The 23,490-nt window shown below is 37.0% G+C and overlaps 1 protein-coding gene across 1 annotated transcript in view; it reads left to right on the top strand.

Annotated features, from left to right (window-relative positions):
• The window catches only part of SKAP2 (src kinase associated phosphoprotein 2), a 118,449-nt gene that overhangs the window by 46,741 nt on the left and 48,218 nt on the right, over positions 1–23,490 (top strand). The gene's annotated exons all lie outside the window — the stretch shown is intronic.

Raw genomic sequence — 23,490 nt, forward strand, 5'->3', positions numbered from 1 at the left:
AATTTCATTGGGCTAAGTACGTCTGACAAGTCATCTACATCTTTATGTTAAATTGCTTTGCTTTTTCAAAACTAAAACTATCTATAATTCAACCACTTCATTGAAAGCTGCACACAGGTGTTTGGTGCACTAAGGCACTAAAATAATTTATGTCTATTAGTCTGACCCTTCTTAACATTAAAACAAAACTATTTTTGTTGTTTTCTTCAAAAAGCTTTCAATATGATGAATCTCCAATAAAACCAAATGCAACTTCTGATGATTTAAACTGATCTTTTAAAAGATAAATCAGATTCCATGGTTAGCACTGTAATCATCTTGTCATGCTTAGTGTGATTATTCACCTTTTAAAAGTAATAGCAAAGTTTTTCAGGTTCTGCAGTCTTCTGCAGGTTCCTGGAATGAAAGAACTGTATACATACCACGTAAAACAGACTGCTGGATGAAGCTTTATGTTTATGATTCCAAAACCCATAGGAAATTATATATTTACCTCATATTTAATCTGAATGTACTATAAAACAGAACAGGTTTTTCAAGACTTAAATGAATTTAGTGAAGGTTTCATTAGGAAATATTGGCAACGTGTGCCTCAATTTGCTAGGAAAATAGTTGTGTCATTATCTGTCTTCTTGCAAATAAACAGTTCAGTTAGGTGTGTGCATTTGAGAACGGCAACTATGGCAGTCTGCCCTGTATTTTCAATTGAAAGTGTATGCCTTAGTCCATATTGATCTGAATTTAACACCAAATATTCAGTAAAGAATTTTTTTTTTTTAATTACTTTGCAATCAAAGATTGCTTGTCTTGGGAGAAAGTAGAGAAAAAGATTGTAATGATTTTCATGCAGCAAACTTTTATCTGGTGTTACATTTGGAGGATATTTTGGCTACTATCAGCACATGCATCTTAAATGGACTAAAATTTTATTTTTAAACTTCCTCCTTTGATTTGGACAGTGCTGAATGGTAAGAATTTCTGTAAAATTGGATACATCCTGTCTTTTGTTAATAGAGCATAGGCAACACTGTAGTTAGAATCTTCTGAAACACAGTACTAATAAATACAATTAATGTTATTTTAATGGACATTTTTATGTTGCAGTGATCAGTGTAAGCTTTCATAGTGAAGTACATTTAGTACATATGGTATTGCTGCAGTACTAATTACATTTATTGGAATGGCTTTTGCTCTGTGTCTCAGCCCTGCTTTTGTGCGGTGGACTGTTTCATAGAGGCACGCTGATAAAATATATGCTATGAACACAGCAGATGATATTAGAATAAATAAATGTTGAAGTTGGTTATAGCTGTCTGAAGGCCTCTTAGTTATGAAATACGTGTCAGGGTTAGTCCCAAGGGTTTTGAGGATAACTGTGTCAAGAGAATATATGCTGAAAGGAGAGTCTGCTCTATATGGAGCCTTCCAATTCTGTTGATATAAGCTCTGCCACAGTATACCACTTCTTATTTTTACCATTGCTTTCCTCAAAGCAAAGCTTAAAGGTTGCAAACAAAAATAGGGTCTTGTTGTGGTGTGTACCCTGCAAATAAAGAGGATAGGGTGTACAATCCAGCATGGTGACTAAGCTACTTTTATAAGGGGCTTATAATACTGGACTTGGAATGTTAAATAGTGGAGTGCTGTCGTTGCAGCGGGGCCCTTGGGCTAAATGGCCGTTCTGAGAACTGGGGCCAAAGACCACGGACATGGTACACGCACAGCCTTGGAGTTGGGACTCTTGAGGACAGAACTTGGGTCTGGCTGGCATTGAATGCTAGTGCAGGTGTATCCACATCTTGATTCAGAACTGCAGGAGGATAAATGGTAACGTTACCACACCATACTCAGTCGTTTATTGCTTCTGCATGGATAGTTTGTGCTGTCCACAAAGCAGTATCGGACCTATGCCAGGTGTTTAATTTAGGTAAAGACATCCATGATTCTGGAATAAGAACAGGTATATGAAGTGAAAGACCCTCAGGCCTGATTTGCTGATGATTTATTTAAGTTTTTTCCAGTGGTCATGCAATGCCTCTCATGCTGGCTTCTGCTGGGATAGAAGAACTGGTTCTTTTTAATTGCTGATATGCTTTGGGGCCTCAAGTATTTAATAAATTTTTAATAATAGAAAACTGTACATGTGGTAGAGTATAATACTGAAGACTGAGGCCCAATGAAGAAAGGGACATTAAAAATAGAAAAGTAATAGGATACTTTCTGTTGCACTTTTAATGAGATGTTCAAAGCTGATCAAAAAGAGCTCTAGAAGGAGAGGATAAAGCCAACAAATCTCTTCATGTTAGCTTCATTCCTTGGAATGTCATAACCCAGGGGAAAGATGATTTGTGGCTCCCCCTGAAGCAGCTGACCTGTCTTGGAGCACAGTCCCTGACACCTGTGCAGCCCTTTTCCCTCAGCTCTCCTGGACAGATGGCTTGGGGATTCTATTTCTGAGAGTCTAGCTGGCAACAGGAGCTGTGCCCAGTGGAGGTGGCACACTCACCCTGTGATGAGGACTGTGGCAGGAGAGTGGGCATGTGTAGGAATGAAGAGCTCACTTGGTGAAGAGTTTCCCTATGTGGAGAGGTGCCAGTGAATAGAGTGCACAATGTGATCTGGTTAATGCAGGGAGGTCAGCCCTTCATGAATGGAGGAGACCATTAAATAGAGCAGGACCTCAGGAAGATGGGACTAAAAATATGGAGAAAGAGAAGATAAAGAAGAGGAAATTATGAGAGTTTAAGAACGGGAAGCAGCATGGAAAGTCACATTACTGGACATGAGCAAGACTCTTAAGACTGTGCAGGAGAAAGGGTCTTCCCAGACTTGGGTACTTACATCAATAAAGGGAATGGATGGAATAGAAAGAAGTAGGGTGGGAAATACGGTTTCTTGCAAGTATGTTTTTTGTCCAGCTTCTGTGCAAAAAGTGTACTGCTTTTTTTTTTAGAGATCTCTGGCAAATTCATGTGGTTATGGGAGTAAACTGCTAATGTCTCTCTATAAGAGTGGAAAGAGATTAATCTTTTCTACTGCTTTGTCCAGAAGACCCTCCATCTACTCTCTTACCATCTAAGGGGAAATATCTGTTAAAAGTGTACTTCAGGTTGATGTTCGTGGTGAGAGAGAAGATGAGTCTGAACAGCCCACTCTTGATGTGGTGATGATTGGTATTCTAGTGTGATTGTGGTCAATCAATGGTCAAGGGAGGCTCTAACAAAAGTGTCTCAGACTTAATGGCTTTGAAGCTGTGGTTTAAAAAGGAAGTGTGTTCTGGCTAAAGGGCTGCACACTAACCATTTGGATTTAAGTTTGAAAGCTACAGTTCTTCCTTGAAATTTGATGTAAACCATAAAAATTATGGTAGAAAATGAGTTTCCTGAATTTCAAACTTTTGTTTCATGTGCTTTCTTTCTCCTGAAGCAATCAGAGACCTATCTAGTTCTCCCATATATGCCTGCTAGGTTTGGTGGTACCTCCTATAGTCAGTGTAAATTGATTTATAGCACTGCCAGGCCCAGCTCCTAGCTTTGGATTACAAGCCTATTTCCTGTGTCCTGTATCTGCTTTCACAATCTGCCATTTCAGTTTACTGCTTTTTCCCATCTTGAAGGTTAGGAGAGCATTAGGAAATGAGGAGAAATGGGTGCTGGAACTCAGGCAGACCAAGGGAAGTCCCACAAGTTCCTGGATGTTCTCACGGCTGCTCTGGGATCTGATGTTCTCTTCTGTCTCTAGAGAGAGGGGAAAAACTGACTCTGTGACATCTTGTTACAATACTGCCACATGTTTCATTCCCAAGTAAACTGAAAATTTTGGATTAGTTGACTTAGAAAGTTGGCCACAGAAACACATGAAAAAAAACCATACAACATTTAAGAGAGTCCACTGCAGAAATGTCCGGGAGTGCCCTTGTTTTGACATGCTGTTGTTGTTTTCTGCTGTTCTTAAGATATTCTTATGGAAAGAAAGGCTGCATTTTTTGTGGTCATTCTTAATGCTTCAGCAGCTGATGTTTCTGTCTGTTGGGATACTTGATCATGAAAACAGGCCTTCAAGCAGACTCAGTTTACTGTATAGCATATGCCACAAGTGGGACACAGCATCAAAAATGTCCTTTTGTATGTGTGTTGTAGAGCTGATTTTAGGTAATGTAGTAACTCTTAGAATGGAGGCTCAGGGCATCTGGCAGTTTAGCCTGACATCTGCAAGAAAGTCTCATAGCTTAGCACCAAAAGCAGTAAGGTGGTAGACAACGGCCAAAATTGTAGCCCAATTTGGACACTAGACTGCCCAAAGTAGACCTGTCAATTTTAGTAAAGATCAGGACAAACAGGAAACTCAGTGCCACTAAAAATAGAATTATTTTTATGTCTTCAATTTTGTGGAATAGTCTGCTAAAAGAATAATGCAAAAGATTTTGAATTTTAAAGTTTAGTCCTGTATTGCTCACAGACTCCTTCAATGACAAGGATGTTCTTTTTAGATGACACTAGATTAGTTTCAGCATTGATTTCTTTCTTAAAAAAGTATATAACATTTCATTTGTAGAGCACCAGCTGTGTTGGCCCTAATCATGTCTCAGTTAGGTGAGGATGAGGTGTAACTCTCAATGTTGTTTCAGAAGACATACTGTCAAAGGACTTCATGGATTGTGAATTCAGGGCATGTGTATTATTACCAAAATCCTGCTGGGGTTATGGTGGGAGCTTTTTATGGTAAGGAATTGTAGCTGATCAGTTTGGAGAACTGCAGTTTAATCTGTGGTATGTATGTTTTTGGTTTGATAAATTAGTTCTTGTTGTTTTCTGTTCACTTGCTTGTGTAAAAAGCATGGGTTGTACTAAACTTCACTACTGAATGCCAGTGACAAACTTTGAAAGATTTTAGTGTTTCTTGTTGCTTCACCAGTGAGCAAATGTGAACCATTTCTTCTTCCTCCTCTGTCACTGGTGCAACTGCGTTCTCCAGTATTGAATAAACGGTCCCCTGTTAGAACAACAGACATCTGGAAGACTCTTCACAGTACTTCACATAGCAATGTTCTGACTCAGCCATTAGTTGTCAGAGCTCAAATCGGGGTCATCTCAAGAAATCTGTAATGCCTTTTACTCCTAGCTGGCCTGAAAATCTGCTTAATGTTGTCATTCAAAATTTACATGGTTTCATTAGGCTTATTAAAAGCAATGAAAAATGCAGCAGTAGGTAACACTGATAAAGCCTTTTTACCTTGCTATTTCAAATCACGTTTATGGACGATGGATTTAGCTTCCCACTAGCCCTGGGCAGAGGTATTATCTCCATTTTATGGACAAGAAAACCGAGTTAGATTCAATGACTTGTCCAAGGTCATATGTAAGACTGATGGTACTGGGGAGAAAAAAGTGTCCGGGCTTCTGCCTTAATTAAGTGATAATTTTTTTGAATAAACTCAGTGTCTTGGAAAAGATGCATTGATGTCTTTGTCTTTAGGGTTTTAAAAATAATTTTGAGGATTAATTTTGCAAGCCATGAATCAGTATTTCCCTAAGAAACATGATTCTCACGACTGAGAATATTAATAATTCATCCTTTTTTGTAGACTTCAGTTCACTGCTTCCTACAAAAACTTTGTTGTAGTCCACTTTGGCTCTGTTGTTGTCTGCCTTTGTGGAATAAAGCTGCCCTCATTATTTAGCTTTCTTCCATTTGCATATGTACAAGAGGGAACAGCTGCTTTCTGCAGGGATTTTGTGTACTCATTCATATTCCCACAGTGGTGGCCTTGTTCTGAAACACACTGCTACCCTGTGGAAAAGCAGAATAATACATGGACAATATAGCAATCAGTCTGTTATTAAACATTTGGAAGTACAGCCTTAAGGGGAAAAATATAAACATAGAGTTATAGTTTTAAATCTGAAGCAAGTGCCATGTAATGATGATGTATAAGAGTCTCTTCCTCTTAAAACCACTGGAAAACTACAGGGAAAATTATTTTGGAAAGAAATTTTGCAGTCCTCTTTAGTTTTTGAAAAACAAATCTAATTTTACTATTAAGCATGTTTTGTGTTTTAAAAGGGAAGAATATGATAATGCTTATTCCTCATTTGAAGGTAATCTTGGACATTCCATCTTAACTACTGCCATATCCATGCATAGAAAATTATAGTGATATAAACTTGAGATTTCCAAGAATAATCCAGACAACACTTCATTTTCCAAAGATTTATGAATAGTGAGGCAGTCACAGGAGTTTTGTCCTTCCTTCCTTACTTTTTTTTTTCCTTAAATAACAATTTTGCTGTGTATTTTCTGATGCCTAAACATAGATTTTAAGAGAACTAAAGCTCTAGCTGGACATGTAAGTACACATTAAAAAATACAGTTTGTACATGTCATGTAAAAATGCAACATCTCAGTGACTTCTGAGAACTTTGCTTTTTAGAAAAAGCAAGTACATTCACTTTAATTCTTAAAAATTTTAAAGACAAAAGCATATACAAAATTGTATATGCTTCCTCAAAGTCACTTTAATTCTTAAAAATTTTAAAGACAAAAGCAAAGTGACTTTGAGGAAGCATATACAATTTTATCCCAGAGCATCAAGGCATGCATATACATGAGGTGGTGGAAACCTGTGCAGTTAGAAAGTCTTAGAAAGTGATAGTTACAAGTGCATCAGTCATTTAAAGTAATAAAAAACAAGTATGATTCTGAAGCAAATGCTTCTCTACTGGAATTTTCTTTCTTGCTATTTTATCACCTTCTACTATTGGTCTTGTTTTAGTAGTAGCAGAGAGTATTAAAATATTTTAAAGAGGGAGGAAAGCACTTACTGAACTATTAATATTCTGTTTATGGATATCTGAAAAAAATGGAAGGTCATAGTCTGACCTAGAGACCTTGGCAATGTCCTTTAAACAAGCATTAATCATATGTAGTGCATCAAATCATCATGTGCAAGATAACACTAGTGACCTCTCCAACTGAGAATAACAAATGACTCTTAATTTTCCTTTCTGTACGTGACAGAAGTGTTGACAACCTCTGTATATTTTTTTCTTTTGCCCTGTACCTAATCAACTGATCATTTTCAACACAAAATTTTCCTTGAAGTGTATCTTTTCACTCCTATTTCTGCACAATAGGTACCTGTGTAGGGAAACATGATTAGTCGTCATATAGGCGTGTTTAGGTCTAAAATCAAAATACTTTCTGCATCTTGGATGAAATGACATACTGAAAAAAGTATCAGATTACATTAACTAATTAAAATATATAAAATTTATAAAGGTGTTCTTCAGAATGCAGGTAATAATACACTATGCTACAGCATTCTTGGGGAAGATGCATACTGCCTGAAACATTTTTTTTTGGTGAAATCTTTATTCATATGAAAAACCTGACAGAATCATCCATGATTTTCTACATCACCTGCATGAAAGCTACTTCAAAGTCCTAAAAAGGGGCCATTTGTATTTGTAACAAGAGTTGTGATGTGCTCAGAGACATGTCTTTATATGCAGTTGGAAAGTCTGAATAAATATTTTAGGGCTAAACTGAAGACTTAATTGCCTGTCAGCTGCTGAAATGATCTTGTTAAACCAATTATAACCCCATAATCCTGTAGTCTTCATTCTGGGCTACACTGCAGCTGAGGGTACTGGAGGAATCCACAGGATTGGTGTGCTTCATAGGGTTAACAGGCACTTTAGGCAATATTTTATGACCTTGCTGCCTTTACAGAAATTGCATCAGGATTTCAGCATTCTGGCCTATAAGTCTTGCTGTTGCTCTGCCACCTGCAGTCTGATCTCTCCAGCTGGTTTCCTTCTCCCATTTTTGCAGCCTGGCTGTAAGTACGAGCCACAGCTGCTTGGCTGAGCCCTGCAGGGACTTGGAGCTCATTCTCCATCCTGCTGTTCATTCAGCTCTTCACCATGGATTTGGAGGCAAAAGCAGTGTGCCATTTGTTGGCACCTTGGGGTGCTGCACATCAGGAGTTGGCCTTGCTTTGTCTTTCGCTGGTGATGCCAGTTCTCACTCTGTCTCCCCAGTTTTTCCTGATGGAATTTCCCTGAATGGCAGTGGGACAGAGTTCACAGAAGTCTGTCCCACTGCCATACATTTTAGGATTTTGCTCTAGCGGTTGACCTTCTTGATGGCATTTGTTTACTTGTTTGTTCTTTTTGGCACTCACATTTAGAGACCAAATTAGCAGCCTCTGCTGCTAGTTGCAAAAATGGAATGGTTCACAGAAGAATGCGTGAGTAGAGAAGGATATCAGATTAAATCTCAGAAGGCTCAGCATTTTGAAGTACCATGGAGCATCTTTTTAAAGAGTCATAATGAGTGGCTAAATAAACTCTATGTTTTAGCTGTGTTACTAGAAGCTTTCAGAAAAAACCTTGAGTGGTGGTTTTGATCTCCACTGATCAGTCAAGACCAAGTACAGTTGGACTTTTTCAACTAATCAGCTAGGAAAATTGTCAGTAGGGTCAAGGGAAGCCCTCTTGTTTGATTGTATAGGCAATCTCTAGGTTGCTCATGGTGTTCACATCAATTGGCCTTTCCACTGATTCCTTGGGGTATTAACAAATTAGAGAAGATTAGACACTCTTTCCACAATGCAATTAAATATTGAAGCTAAATTTGAGTTGTAACATGATTGCTTTTCTGGAGTCCACTGTGAGAGTTTTGCCAAGGTTTAAAATTCCTAAGCCAGATCATGTTCTGTATTACAGAAATCTTTAAAAAAAAATACTTTGTGCCACAGCTTCCAGCTCAGAGAGGTTTGAATTATGAAAATCTGAATAACAGAAGAAAAATTAGTGAATTGAGCCACTCTGCAATTTATAATCCTTAACATACCTATGCAATACCTTTTTTTTCTAATGGACTGATGTTCTAGTATGCTTTTTAACCAGTAAGATTCAGATTTCATCCTTTTTTAACAACTTGCATCAAGGGGACATCTAGAATTTTAGTTATAGAAAATTATCTCTGTTCTAAGTTTTAGTTTCTAATTGGCTAAAACTCTTGCAGAACTTGCATAGAGAGTGTTTTATGTACTGCAGTGTACTGTGTAGGATAATAACTGTGCCTAAATCTCCTCTTCTTCTACTCAACCTCAAGAGGGCGCCACAAGTGACACAGGGGTGAAATTCAGTATTTGTGTTTGTATCATCATAGGTAGCTTCAGGTGGTTCCTGAAGCTGAGGAGAGACTGGTTCCAGTTTCTGTTTTAGAAAGTTAATTGCTTTTTGTGGTGGAAGAACGAGTCAGTGGTGTGTCTTTTGGTTTTTTCCCCTCTTTTTTTCTTTCCATATACTGACTTGTTTTGTGCTGCAGCTCACATCTTTCACCCTTCAAGTGTTATTGTTCAACAGTGACACCTTCACCTTTCTGTGTTTAAGATGAAAGTGATAAATTTTAGGCTGTTCCATATTGTACCATGTCTTCAGTCACTTTTTTATGTGTTTTAAGATGAGTTTCAACAGTGAAACAATGAAATGTGCTGATTTTTGGGTTGTTCATCCATTTAAGAAAGTTCTGTTGGCCTTTGGTTTGATGGCCTTCGGTGTTAGAAGTTCATTATTGCCCCCTAAAGTTAGTACTCCTAGTGTAGATTTTTCTTTTTTTTTCCTCCTGTGGATATATAAAATAGTCAAGCACATGGAGTCTATGATGTATGCTGTGACTGCACCTGATGACTGAGTTAGTGTTCTGTGCTCTGCCAATTTTGCTTAAGTTAATTTCTGAATCGAGGTTGCATTTCTAGAGCCAGCTGGATAATTTAGGCTCTGTAGGATAGTAATTAATGTATGGTGCAAACCAGCCTGTTTCAGTTCTTTTTCTGACCATCTCTAATTTTTCTCATAATGCTTACTTTATTTTTCAAACAATCAAACTCCCTCCTTGGTCTGCCTAGCAATTTTTTTGTGCTGTCTTTCCATAGATCAAGAAGTACTGTTAGGAAAATTGTAAGATTTAAACAGTTGGGGTGTTCTAACACTGAGCTTTAATTCTGTGTGGACATTAAAATTGTTATGCCTTGTACAGCTGATACAGTATCATGCTTCTCTGAAATAAGTTACCAAGAACCATAAAAACTATGATGACTGATCATGCAAATTAGCTTTTTAAGAGTTTCTACTTTATTTTTCCTTAAATACAAGTTCTTGCATTTGTACCTTATAAAATATTTTCAGATTTACTCCTTTAAGTTGTCAATTTATTTGAATATTTTATCTTCTGCTGTTGTGTACAATTGCAAATTAAGCACGAATAGCTTCATTGATATGAAAGATTACTAGGAATTTACTGTTTAACTGGGACTACTGTCCATGTTAATTCTTCTTAGTTGTTTAGAAAAATATGCTTTCATTAATATTTGCCTCTTTTAGGGGTAAAAGTTTCAAAATGGAGAAAAAACCTTGAAGGACTATGCAAGTCTTTGTTGTAAATTTCAGTGCTACAGAGGTATATGTAGATGTAACTAAATATTTTTTTCTCTTTGTAATTAAAGTCTATTGCTTTTTATTTTCTCACAATGGACTTCATGGCGACTTTTTTTCTCTTTGCATAATCTTATTTTAGTCTTACTGCTTCAGCTCGTTTTTTTTGAATAAAGGATGCTAATTTATTTGTATTTACACAGATGGCCATTTTTTCATTGAGCAATATGCTACAACACATTATTTTCTTTCTGGTTTTCTGTTTCTATAGAAATATCTTGATTAAAAAAACCCCTTTGTGTGACTTCATAATTACAGTAATTTAACTTTAGTAATAAAAAAAAGGTCAGGAGGGTACTTTTTGGGTCCATAAAATATGACAGTAGGTACTGTCTCAAAGAAATAATTAAATGGAGAAGTGATAATATGTGTGAGAGGATCTTTCTGAGAGTATTTGTAAACTTCTGATTTCTAAATGTTGCCTTCAGGCTTGGTAAGAAAAGCTCAATGTTTGTAAAGATTATCCTGACAGCAATATGCTGGGTCAATTGTCAAGACATGTTTAGCACAGGGGGATGTATTAATCTGCTACAGCTACCACTGTAAGTGGTTGGAATAAATAGAGGGCTCAAGCAGATGAAGAGGGATTAACTGTGTAAATTGAGCAAACTCTTCAATCACTAAACCACTGATTTTGCAAAGGATTAGTCTGCTTTTGCAAATATTGATTACTGATTTGTTACTGGGAATGAGGATGATATAACTTGAGCAGTTGGTATGTGGTAAGCTATGTGAAGTGTACATCATTCATATTAATGGGATTGTCATAGGCATTACAGAAATGGACAGATTTATTAGGGCAGCACTCTTAACATTGTCATAGTTAAAGTTGTGTCAGCATTTCCATTAAAAGTTACATTTTCTTTTTTTTTTTTTCATTCATAGATCAACTTAAATATTTACTCTGTTGAAATTTGGTAATGCCACTTTATAGCTTTGACACAATTATTTTTGTGTCTCTTTTAAAGACAACTGAATTAGCACCTTTTAAAATAGAAGAAAATACTGTATGTTAGTTTAAAACAAATGTTTGTGGGTTTGAATTCTTTGTTTTGAGGGCAATCTTTGGGTGATACTGTGCATGTTCACAAGTTTCATTATGCCAGGTTGGTAGAGAAGTGATGTGTGTTTGTCAGTTGCTATAAAGTGAAAATAACTGAGGAATTTTTGTATAAATGAGCTCTTTTGCTTGTATAATGTCTTGTCTGTTTTTTTCCAGTGCTGCTAGTTTATCTGATAAAGGTTATTATGTTGCCTGCAAATCCTGTCCCACTGATGTCCACAGACCACAATACTATCACTGAATACTGTCACCAGACCAAGCAATGCTACTCTGTTATCAGGTTCAGTTAATTCATGTGCCATTAATGTTATAACTGGTTCAAATTTCAACAGTGGCTGTATTCACTGGGTGGTTTGTCTTTCTAATCCTTGATTAGATTTATTTGCAGACATAGGCTTAAGGAAAACTCAGGTGTAGTGTGAGAATCAAGGGACAAAAAATTAAAGTTAAATGAGTTTGGAAAAATTCCTACTGACATTTATCCATCTACTTCATCATTGTAAAAGTCTTAAGTTGTAAAATATGCCCATTTCTCTTGATGTGTCATCTTTTTCCTCTTACACAGATATCACAAAACTCAATTACAGCTCTTCTCTTGACTCTCTCCCAAATTGTGACTCCTGTTGCAGCATATGATAGTATCTGTGATTTATTAACTTCCAATCCCTTAACTTTTGGAACCTCCAATGGCAGATGCTGAAGAAACTTATATGTGTTTACTATAGGAAAAGATAATTGTTTCTAACTGTAATTAAAAAATATTATTTCAGATATTTCTACTTGATACTAAAAACAGCAAGAGCTGCAAGGGTCATCTGAGAAACATTACGTAGCTTGGTGTAACTTAGAAAGATACTTGAAAAAGTAAAATGGATATTGCCATTGACTAGATATAACAAAATGGGACTTATGGGAGAATTGGAACAGTTGGTCAGATCCCTTCTCTCTTGTTCAGAGACCAACAGCTTCTGCCAGAATTCTTTTTGCTTGTGTCTTCAAGTGTATGTTTTTGTCTTTTTTCTGGAACCTCCAAATGGACTGGAAAATATTAGTGCCGTCTTTCAGAAAACTTGGGAGTTGATATTGGAAGGTGGTTCTTCCTGTCATTCTCAGTATACTCCAAGGTGAATGGCAACTGAAATTTACATCTGGAAAGCTTTCAGGAAACACAGGAGTGTTCTGCTGGCTTCCCACAGTGTGCTCTGCTGGTTTCTTACAGTGTTTCCCTTGTTCTTTTCAGTTAGGTCCCATGCAATAACAGCAAAACAGGAGAGTATTTTACCTTTGTGGTAGCAGCCTCCTTGTGAGAGGGGGTTTGAAAACAGTGATGTGTTTTTTGAACCATAAAGCCTTTGGATTTTTATTACCTTTTTATTACCTCTTTCAGAGTATTTGGAAATAAAGCCACTGTACAAGTCACTTTTGATTTCCTTGCCTTTAATTTTTCTCATGGTCTTGCTCTGTAGATTGATTTTTCTACGTGCAATGTTATCGGTGCAAGAGACTGTAATTCTACCAGAACTTCCCACTTCTACATACTGAATTATATTTGATATGCATTTTGTGTGCTGCTGTAAGGAAAACTTGAAAGACTTGCATGAAACTTTTTTCTTATGTTATTTTTTTTAAAAGGCTTGCCTTTACATGCAGACTGCATGTGTATAGTGTAAAGTTGTACCTCCATCTTAAACCAAATTAGCTTTCAAATGCAGAGGAGCTTTGAGTGTGATAGTTCACTGATCACTGAGCAAAGCTTTTTTCTTAAATTATTGGTAGTAGAAGAAATGTATCAAAAATGAGGCGATGAGGCAGAACATTCAAATAATTTTGTGTTTGCAGGAATACATAGAATGAAATTGAAAACTGGCTTAGGACCTCTTCATTGAAATCTGCAACTGCCAGTTTTAAAGATGTGTTTTTAGCTGACTTCAGGAATTTCAATCTTTTCCTTCATACAGATGAAAGATTTTCCAGCTCCCACTAGTAATGTTAAAACTTTTTCTGATCAAGGATATGAGCTGTTGGAGCATTTAAAATGCACAAAGTGTGTATGTATGTTTCCTTTCAGAAGTTTAACAGGCCAAGCCTTTGGCCAAGAGTCAGAACAGTTGGAACTTTGCAGACTACACAGCTAATCCAAGAGGGCTGCCAGTTGGCATAAATTACTTCCATATATAAAACTTAATGCAATTTACATTGATGTTTTTGTTGGTTTTTCATGGCAGTCTGAGAATTTCCTTGTTTCCCAGGATTTCTTGGGTTTTGCTTATTGTATTTATGGTGTGTTATGCTTCTGATCAGAGCAGGAGTTAAAAGGTTCCCCTGGTAAAATATCCCTCTCACAGACTGAAATTCACATTGGAAGATTTTTCTCTTCAGCTAAATTTGGCACTTCTCAAACTGTACTGTTCTGTTTTTTTCACTTATTTTTCTTTCCTTTTTTTTTCATTAAGACTTTTTAAAGGGGGCTTAAACTACCTTCTAGAAACAGAACAATTTGGAAAAGGATGTACTAGAACTTACTCAGGAGAAGAGACAGGGCAAAAATTTTGGGAAATTATTAAATTAAGAGGAAGGAAATTTATATGCTTTTTGTTTTATGAATGTGCGATTCATGGAAAATCCAGCTTGCATGGTATTGCCAAAATTTGGAAAAGAGTTCACAGAGTTCACACTGTAGTGAGCTTTACAAGATCTGTCAAAATATTGTTGAGTAATAAATACTTGGATTACTAGGACATTGAAAGTAAAAGAACATGTATTGCTAATTTTGAAATACAATTTAAAAGTTCATTGTTTAGCTTTGCATTAAATGACATTTGGCAGTTTTTCTGCCAAAACATATTAAATCATTCCTGTATTCAGTGAAATAGTTGTCATTGCTTGATCTCAGTGTAGGCTTGTTTACTGAAATAAAAGGGCTGGTTGCCTGTCAATGGAATTTTAGGCCTTTCCAAAATACTAATTAAAAACATTATGACAAAATAAGAAAAGTAATGGGGAACTTCTGATTGCCTCAAGTTTTTCTTAAGGTACTGTGATATGTGGGTATTTCCAAGGGATTCTTATGTGTAGGTGTCTATTTAAAAATAGTTGTAAATTGCAGAGAACAGTTGTAGTATAACCTCTCCCAGGTGTTTTAGATGTTAAGCTGAAAATTGTATTTTTCACCTGGAGGTATTAAATGATAGCTTTTAACTTGTTTGATAAGCCTGTGGGACTTATTTCCTGTTAGCCATCTGGGAACACAGGAATCATGATATGGTTAAGGATGCTGTCCATGTGCAACTTTGACATCATGCTGCTCATACTCCAGCTGTAGACTCTTTATTCCTGGCCTTTTAATTTTCTCTGATTAGCTAACAGCACCTTCTGTGGCTCAAGCTATCATATAGATATTCTGAGTCTTTACTTAGGGTTTCTAATCAAAATTGGATGTGTGTGCTTGTCTGTGAGACAACGCTGGGAAATTTCAGCTGGCCTGCATAATTTCATGAGAATTCCCAGTGCCTCTAATTGATCCATGATGGTCTGTTTTGACTTGGTTCTGTCTGCAAAGCAAGGGCATTGTTTTTATCTCTGTGTTTTCCTGCCTACTTTATTTCTCATAACAAAGTTTGAAGCTGTTGCACTGGCAGATTTGTATTGCCAATCTCTACCACTGATGCATTTTTCTGGTAGCTGTAATTCAGGCCTCTGGATGACTGAAACCTATCTTGTGCTAAAATGATGGAGTGAACCTTAGTGATTCTTTAAACAAAACTTTTGCATGCCTTTCAAGATTTTTGTATGCCTTGCATTACAGTGATGTGAGTGGGAGACCTTGTACAAGAGACCTTTTCTTTGCTGCTGTATTTTTCTTTCTTCTTGCTTCAGAATCTTTAAGAAACAGCAAAACTGGGGAGGCTGCTTTGGTGAAGTGTTCAGTGGCCCCTTTTCTAATGCTGTAGGATAACGCCTGCTTACAGCATCAGGAAACTTCACTTTTTAAAATTCACACACACACCTCCCACCCCTTCATGTGCCATGGGTGGAATTTGTGAAATTTTAATTAATACCTGTGTGAAAGTTAAATCTGGATGAAGGGGTGAAAGTCATGAACTCCTCTGTACATTAAGATGCTGTGCAAAATGTATCAGTGGGTGTTTGAGAAGAAATTCCAAAATCATCAAAAGAATGCACAAATCCAGGACAATATTAGCTTACAAATTCAGAGTTAAGTTTGGGTGAGGAGGATGTGATCAAGGATAATTCCATTTGGCTGTGGAACCTAATGAATGGAGTCAAACTGGCTGACTCCTGTAATTTGTTAAATGAAAAAAGGAATTTTTTTTGTGAAATGAAATGCTACAACTACTATAGAAACTTCACTCAGAAAACATGTGTGGATTGAAAAGCCATGAATGTAAGGTTTGTAAAATTTAAAATAACTAAACATACAGTTTAGGGACTAAATAGAAATGACTAAAAGAGTTCCCATGTTAACTGCTTCAAAGAACTAGATTTAGTTTTTGTAAAGAATCTGTTGCAGTGGTTTTTAGGCTGCCTGGCTCACTGCCTTCTCCTCTGCTTACAGAAAGGAAGGGAAGAGTTTGTACCACTGTCCTTCTAAGGGAGGAGTCCATAAGAAATACTCAGTGTTTAAGCCTCTGAGGGTGTGGTGTTAATGTTTGTAGCCCAAACTTCACATCCCAAATTAGAAAGAATTAAAACGAGAAACAGATGACAGCGCTTTAAGTATTCTTTATTAAAATACACTGCTGGCTCTTCTTAGAGGAATATATGAAGGCAAGTTACTCTGTGAAAATTATTGTAAACTGCTAGAGACCACAATGGGTAATGCTAGCGATGGCTCCAGAGCACAACTTCATAGACTAGGCAGCCTTTGGAACAACCACTTTGAAGACCAAAATGCTGACTTTTTGTGAACCAATCTTTCAAAAGCTAAGCATTTTCATTACATTTATTCCAGGAATGAAATGTGTTTTCTTTAACATTTGTTTTTTGATTCTTGCATGGGAAACTAATTCAGAGCTACCAGGCTTCTACACTTGCAAAATGCAGAAATAGTCTTTGTGAAAGTGTTCAAGGCAGTTAATGAAACTGATGAGATCTTCCTACTGATAACTTTTCTTTAATTAGAAGACTCTAAGAAATGGGATCTTTTTTTCAAATGCGGTATACATTAATCTTCTCTTTAATAATAAGAAAAAAATAAATGTAGGGAGAGGATATGCATATGAAAATAAACCGCCTCCTCTTTAGCCTAGATTCACAGTGCTTGTGCAACAGATGTGACTCTAGTGTATTGCTATGTACAGATTCAAAGATAATTGAATCCTTCTGTAGTAGCTATTAAAAATGGGTAAATGCTGTATTTCCAGATCAAAATGAAATGGAGAGATATTAAGAATTTTGGAAGAAGTGTGTGAGAAGGGGGGGTAAGAGGGAGGAAAAGGAGATAAAATTACTTTTTTGTGTTGCTAAAAACATTACTCTTTCTTTGCTCAACTTTAACACAAATATTTCAGACTATCTCTGCCAATTTTGAATTGCAGCCTGGGACATAGCATAAAAGCTAGAGGACAAAACCACTTATTTTCTGCATTTCCTGTAGGAGCAGGCTGCTCCTTCATGCCAAAAGATGAGCTGGTGGGGAAGAAGACCAGGCTGGCTGAACAGGGAGCTTTTGCTGGAACTCTGGGAAAAAAAGAGTTTATGACTTCTGAAAGAAGAGGCAGGACACTCAGGAAGAGTACAAGTATGTTGTTAAGTCATGTAGGGAGAAAACTAGAAAGGGAAGAACTTAATTTTTTTCACTACTATAAAAGATAATAAAAAGTGTTTTTATAAATATGTTAACAGCAAAAAGAGGGCCAAGGAGAATCTCCATCCTTTATTAGGTTCAGAGGGGGAACGTTATCAAGGATGAGGAAAAGACTGAGGTACTTTATGACTTCTTTGCCTCAGTCTTCAACAGAAAGACCAAATATCCTCAGGGCAACCAGCCCTCTGAACTGGTAGACAGGAACAGGGAGCAGAAGAGACCCCTGAAATCCAAGAGAAAGTAGTTAGAGATTTGCTGTGCCACTTAGACATTCACAAGTCTGTAGGACTAGATGAATTCATCTAAGGGTGCTGAGAGAGCTGGCAGAAGAACTTGCCTAGTCACTCCATCATTTTTCATCAGTCCTGGCTCGCTGGGGAGGTTCCAGGTGACTGAAGATTGGCCAATGTGACACAGGTTCACAAAAAGGGCTGGAAGGAGGATCCAGAGAACTGCAGGCCTGTCAGCCTGACCTCAGTGCCAAGGAAAGTTATGGAACAGATCATCTTGAGTGCCATCATGCTGCACACACAGGACAGCCAGGGGATCAGGCCCAGCAGGGGTCTGGGAAAGGCAGGTCCTGCTTGACCAACCTGATCTTCTTTCATGACCAGATACCCACCTAGGGAATGAGGGAAAGGCTGTGGATGTTTTCTCCTTAGACTTCAGTAAAACCTTTGTTACTGTCTCCTGCACATTCTGGAGCCACTGACAGCCTATGGCATGTGCCAGTGAACTCTTCACTGGGTAAAATACTGGCTGGCTGGGCTCAGAGAGTGGTGGTGAATAGAGTTACATCCAGTTGTGTTGGTACTGGGATCAGTTCTGTCTAATATCTTTATCAATGATTTGGATGAGGGCATCAAGTGCACCCTCAGTAAGTTCTCAGATGACACTAAGGGTCTTCAGTGCAAAAAAAAGGGAGCTGAAAAAAAAATTTAATGATTGTCTTATTAATTATGATTGCATTTTTTTTTAGAATAGCATAAAGAAATAGTGATCACTGTTTTCTCCATATAATCAAACTAATGTATTTTTTCCTCTCAGTTTTCTTTTACAAGGAATGAAGAACAGTGAATTTGAGCAAGATGACTTTACCATTATTATGGGTAAAGCTCTGGTCCTCTACTAGGAAAGCAAACTGTAATCAACCACTTAGCTGTTACTGAATTACACTTATCTCCACTTCGCCTGTTTAACTTCCCATAAGCATGCTAAGCACCTCTTTAGAATGCATTGACCTCTGATTATTTCTTGCTTTATGTATCCCTTAGCCCACATTGCAGAAGTAAAAAAAAAAAATCTTATTGGCAAACAGTGCAGAATTATACAGTCTGGTTTTGTTTTATTTATTTTGTAACACAGGATGAAATTTTACATCTTTAGGTCCTCCAAAAAATCAAAATTCCAGGCACAAGGATTGAATTTCATGCTGTGAAGTGACACTGATGAAACTTGTTTTTATGTAATGGACCAAATTCACTGTTGCAGTAAGGTGAAAAATTAAATCATTCAGGCTTTTGCCTGTTTGATTAGCAAGTTGCAAAAATGATAGTCGTGCCATAAGCTGTGGTTTTGTGATCTTTCTAAATCACAAGATACTCTGTGTTTGTGGGAGTTGTGCAGTGGAACCTATACATTAATACACCTATGTTAATAGCATTAATGTTTTTCTGAAGTCAAAGCATGACTGGTAAAGCTGGCTTTATGCTTGAGTGAGGGCATTTCACTTTCTTTTCACTGGAGGAATTTTCATCCTGGCAGCAGTAGTATTATAATAACTGCCAGCTGCTCACTTGGCACAAGAGTGCCTAGAACCAAAAGGAAGAGCCCAGTGCATTATACATATAATTTACTTTTCTCTAAGATGAAGGTTTAGGCCTCATAAATATTTTGATCTGGTCTTTGATGGCTTTTGTACACATCAGTCTGAAAATACGCATGTGGAGCATAACTTGCAGATTTTATTTTGGACTACGTTGGAGTAATTCCCACCAGTAGGGAAGAGCTTGGAAGAGAAATTATTGTGGGAGATCCTTTTGTGAGTGGGTGGTCAAGAATGAAGGAAAACCTGTAAGTTTAAGCAGATGGACCTCCTTTATTTTATACCATGTATTGCGTATGCAAGATTATTATCTCCCTAAGTATTGGGTCGTTTTGAACTAGTCTTCACATCAAAAGAATAAAGGTTCAAGACATTATTTGTAAGGTAGAAACTTTGAAATGGAAATGAGACCTTTTTATATCCTCAACTCTGTGCTTGCCCACCACTGTCAGGACAATGACACGGCAGAAATATAAGCCCACATGGTTGCAAGCCACAGAGCATTTCCTACTCACAATGCCACTTTTCTCTTGGGTGTTTAAAATTGGCTTAAAAAACTACAGAGTACCAAAGGAGAAACCAGGGAAGACTATGATCCTTTTAACATCTTTATTTCTAAATAATTTAATGATATCTGGAATCAGACCATACAGTGCTAGGAAGGCATGGTGATCTCTGGTGGTCTCATTTTGAGAGAGAAGTTTTGCTCTGATCTTGTAGTGGGCTTGACCCACTACATGAACAGGAGTTGAGACTCACAAGAAAAGTAGTATGAGTAAGTGCTATCTGCATCCCCAGGATGCAAGCTTCTTGCATCTCCACATTTAATTTCTTACAGTGGACAGTCTCCAGTGAAATTGCAGATAACTGGAATTCAGGCCATTTCACCTGCGCCCATGAGGGAAGGAGAAAATTCTCCTTGTCGTGAAGACATCCTGGGGCATGCATGGGAGTGTAACATGGGAAATTCTGAGCTCTAAAGGAGTATGTGATTTGAAGCATGTGGCTTAATTTGCTTTATGGTTCTTCACTTAAAATACATAGTAATGGCTTATTTCTTGGCAGGATTCCTCTGTCTTAGATTCTTTATAGACTGAGCTGTCTTATTCAAAGTCTCATGCTGGAGTCGACTAATGAACCTCTGATCTCAGCTGCTGGTATAATGTAAGCAAATGCTGCTTTGCTGTAACAAAGTATAGTAAATATACTATAATGCTGCTTTGCTGATACTTTTTTATGAGATTTATGCCAAGCCTGATGTATTTCAAATTAATGGGGAAGCAATATTCTGATTGAAAGCAACTGTAAAAACCAACTTACTATGTAAATTCCACACTTTCTGCTGGGAGTTCCCACATCTAGTTGCAGTTCACTCAAAATCCTGTTTGACAATGTGGACAAGATGGTAAAGAAATGAAAAAAATGGAAGAAAGATAGATAATACAACTTAAATGTTTCTCATGCAGAATCTCAGCAGTAACTGTAAGGGAAGTGTGACTGACTTTCTCCTCTTTCTTCCCCTTGCTGTTTTTGTTGTAGTACTGGGACAATGGTATATCCATGTTTGTGCCTTCTTCCTGCCACATATGCACAACACCTGTGGCTCATGAGAATCTGGGAGGAGGTGGTTCTTTCTCTTTCCTTTATGCCTTTCATACTACTTATTCTCCCTCCCCTTCTTTCTGAAGGTACAGGGCAATGAAAGAAGGAATTTAATCAGATTTATGCTTTTTCTTTCTTGTACAGCTGTAAGTGTCGTGGGATATTACAATTGGGTCTGTTTCTACTGCCCTTCAACTAAAGTTCCATCATATTTTTTGGTTCCCAGGCTTCTCTGACAGAAGGATAATAACATGCATATGATCTATTTCTGCTTCAGCTACTTACAGATTGTGAGTGGCAGTGGGGCTGACCAGATGCAGTTTGTTTTTTGGAGTTACTGTCTCAGTTGCTTTGAGGAATAGAAAAAGAAATGACTTCTCTACAGGTTAAGGGTGGGAGGAGGACTTCTTTCTGCAGTGGCAGCAGACAGTGAAACACTCTTTTTCCATGCATGTCCTTTTCCTTTTCAAGGAAAAGCTTTCAGTGCCCTCCTCAAAATAAATGTAGTTACAGAAAATTCCATCGCCAAATTTATCCTGACTTGTCTCAGCAGAAATAGCAAAACTGAGACTGGAATTTTGATTCTATGAAGTAGTCAGTTCAGATGACAGAATAACAACACTAGGGAGTCTCCAAGATATGTGCTTCTCTGGAACTGTGTTGTCCCATTTGATTTGACTATTCACTAAAAGATCACTGGCCAAGCTTCCTCATCAAAGCCCAAACTGATAGAAACAGTATTGGGTAAAGTTAGATCTAAATGGCAGTTGAAATTCTTAAATTGTAAAATTTAAGAGTGAGCTGCTTTTGTTTGTATGTTTGCTTAGGTTTTATGTCTTCCTCATCTGTGGGGTTGCATTGTTCTAAGATGAGCCCTACTGGATGAGGTGGAGTTGTAAGTGTTGCACACTGATGCCTCCCAATGACCAATATAAAGCAGCACATGGTCCATATTTGTAAAAATATTTTTACAAAATATTTGTAAAAACTCTCCACCTCCCCCACTCATAATACCATCATTACATCACCTTTTAAAGTAACTGTTAAACAAATCACACACCAGCCATCAAGTGTCTTTGTGTTTAATCCCCATTTAATGTTGGGTTATGATTGCATGTTACCCAGCTAAGGGAGGACAGCTGTAACACTTTAAAATGCATGTTGATTCTGCTTTTATATTTTTAACCCAATAGTTAGGATTCCATAGAAGCTAAAATAAAAATTAGTATACTCCTAGTCTTTAAAAAGTAATATTAATTTAAAAAATGAAGTGGAAATATCAATGTAAGTAAAATTTTATCTGCTGTCTTTTGGTGTCAAACAAAATATTTTGCAGTCTAAAGAGCCGGTTGTATTATTTAAAGAATGTCTTCTCATTTTGAGTATTTTCATGCTTTAAGAATCAGCATTCTCTGCATGTTCCTATCTCTTTCTTGTATTTTTCCTGTCATAACTGTATTTAAATAAAACTATCATAAACCAACTCATTTGTGAACACTGAATTAAAAAAAGATCAATTTTAAGGAACAACCTAAAAACCCAGGAAATTGACATCATCTTTCAGAGACAGTGCTTGGTTCAAGGTCAGACCATTGATCTTTCGCTCAAACTACATAATTTAAAATGGTGTTTTTAGCACAGAATTTGTCTGCTAATATCAGTCCTTTTCTGTATGTTTATATTGATAGAGCATAATGAGATTACATATATTCTGATGAATAATGGCTGCCTTGTAAACTTGCCACCTACCTACAGTGACTCTTATGAATATTTGATGATAATAAGTAGTAGGAACTTCACTGTGTTGCTTGCATGCACTTAAAGAACCCAGCAGCACAGGAATACCTTTTGTTCTGCTTTTTTGCTTAGGGTAAGCAGTATGATATTTATATTAATATTAAATATTATATGCATCTAACATATTCTTGTTCTTAATACTTGGAGTTCTGTTTAAATCATCATTCTGTTGTCTTAGGAGGAAAAGGTTGAAAAATGTAAGATACAAGTTTTAACATTTAAAATTGTATTTTAAGACGAGGCAGGGTCAGCTGGTTAATCTTACACATCTATGAATTAGCAGTTGAGAAAAAGGAAAAAATGCAGTGAGCTATACTCACCATTTTGCAGATGCAGACATATTGTACAAGGTGTCTAAAATTAGTGTCTGTAGGTCAACAGTTTTGTAGATATCTGTACAACGTCTTGGGTTTATCCGTTATCACCTTACAGATCCTATAGGCAGTAGTTTTGTGTCATATATTGCAAATTAGGCAAAATCTGTCAGCAACAGGCAGCAGCTTCTATTGTCTCTTCATCTGGTTTCTTTTTTTGTAGATGTGCAATAGAGGGTCTTCCCCTTGTATGTTGTTTCAAGGTATTTTGGTGTGAAGCTGGTATCGAAAACCACATTTCTGATTTAATTGTGTTCAATTGAGACTCTTGATTGTGATTTTCCGATTTGCACATTTGAAAAATTAGTGCTTTCATTATCCAACCTGCTTTACAGACTATGTTTGAAACAGTTGCTGGATTTTGTTTAATTACATACTTTTCCTTCTGAGACTTGTGAGGCCTGTTACGCAGCTATATTTTTCCTTACTGGAGTGGTGAGGACAACAGCAACAGCTTTGACGTTGATAGGCAGATGTTTCATTTACTTAAAATAATCTGG

This window comes from Fringilla coelebs, assembly GCF_963513975.1.
Source record: "Fringilla coelebs genome assembly, chromosome: 1".
Taxonomy (NCBI): Eukaryota; Metazoa; Chordata; class Aves; order Passeriformes; family Fringillidae; genus Fringilla; species Fringilla coelebs.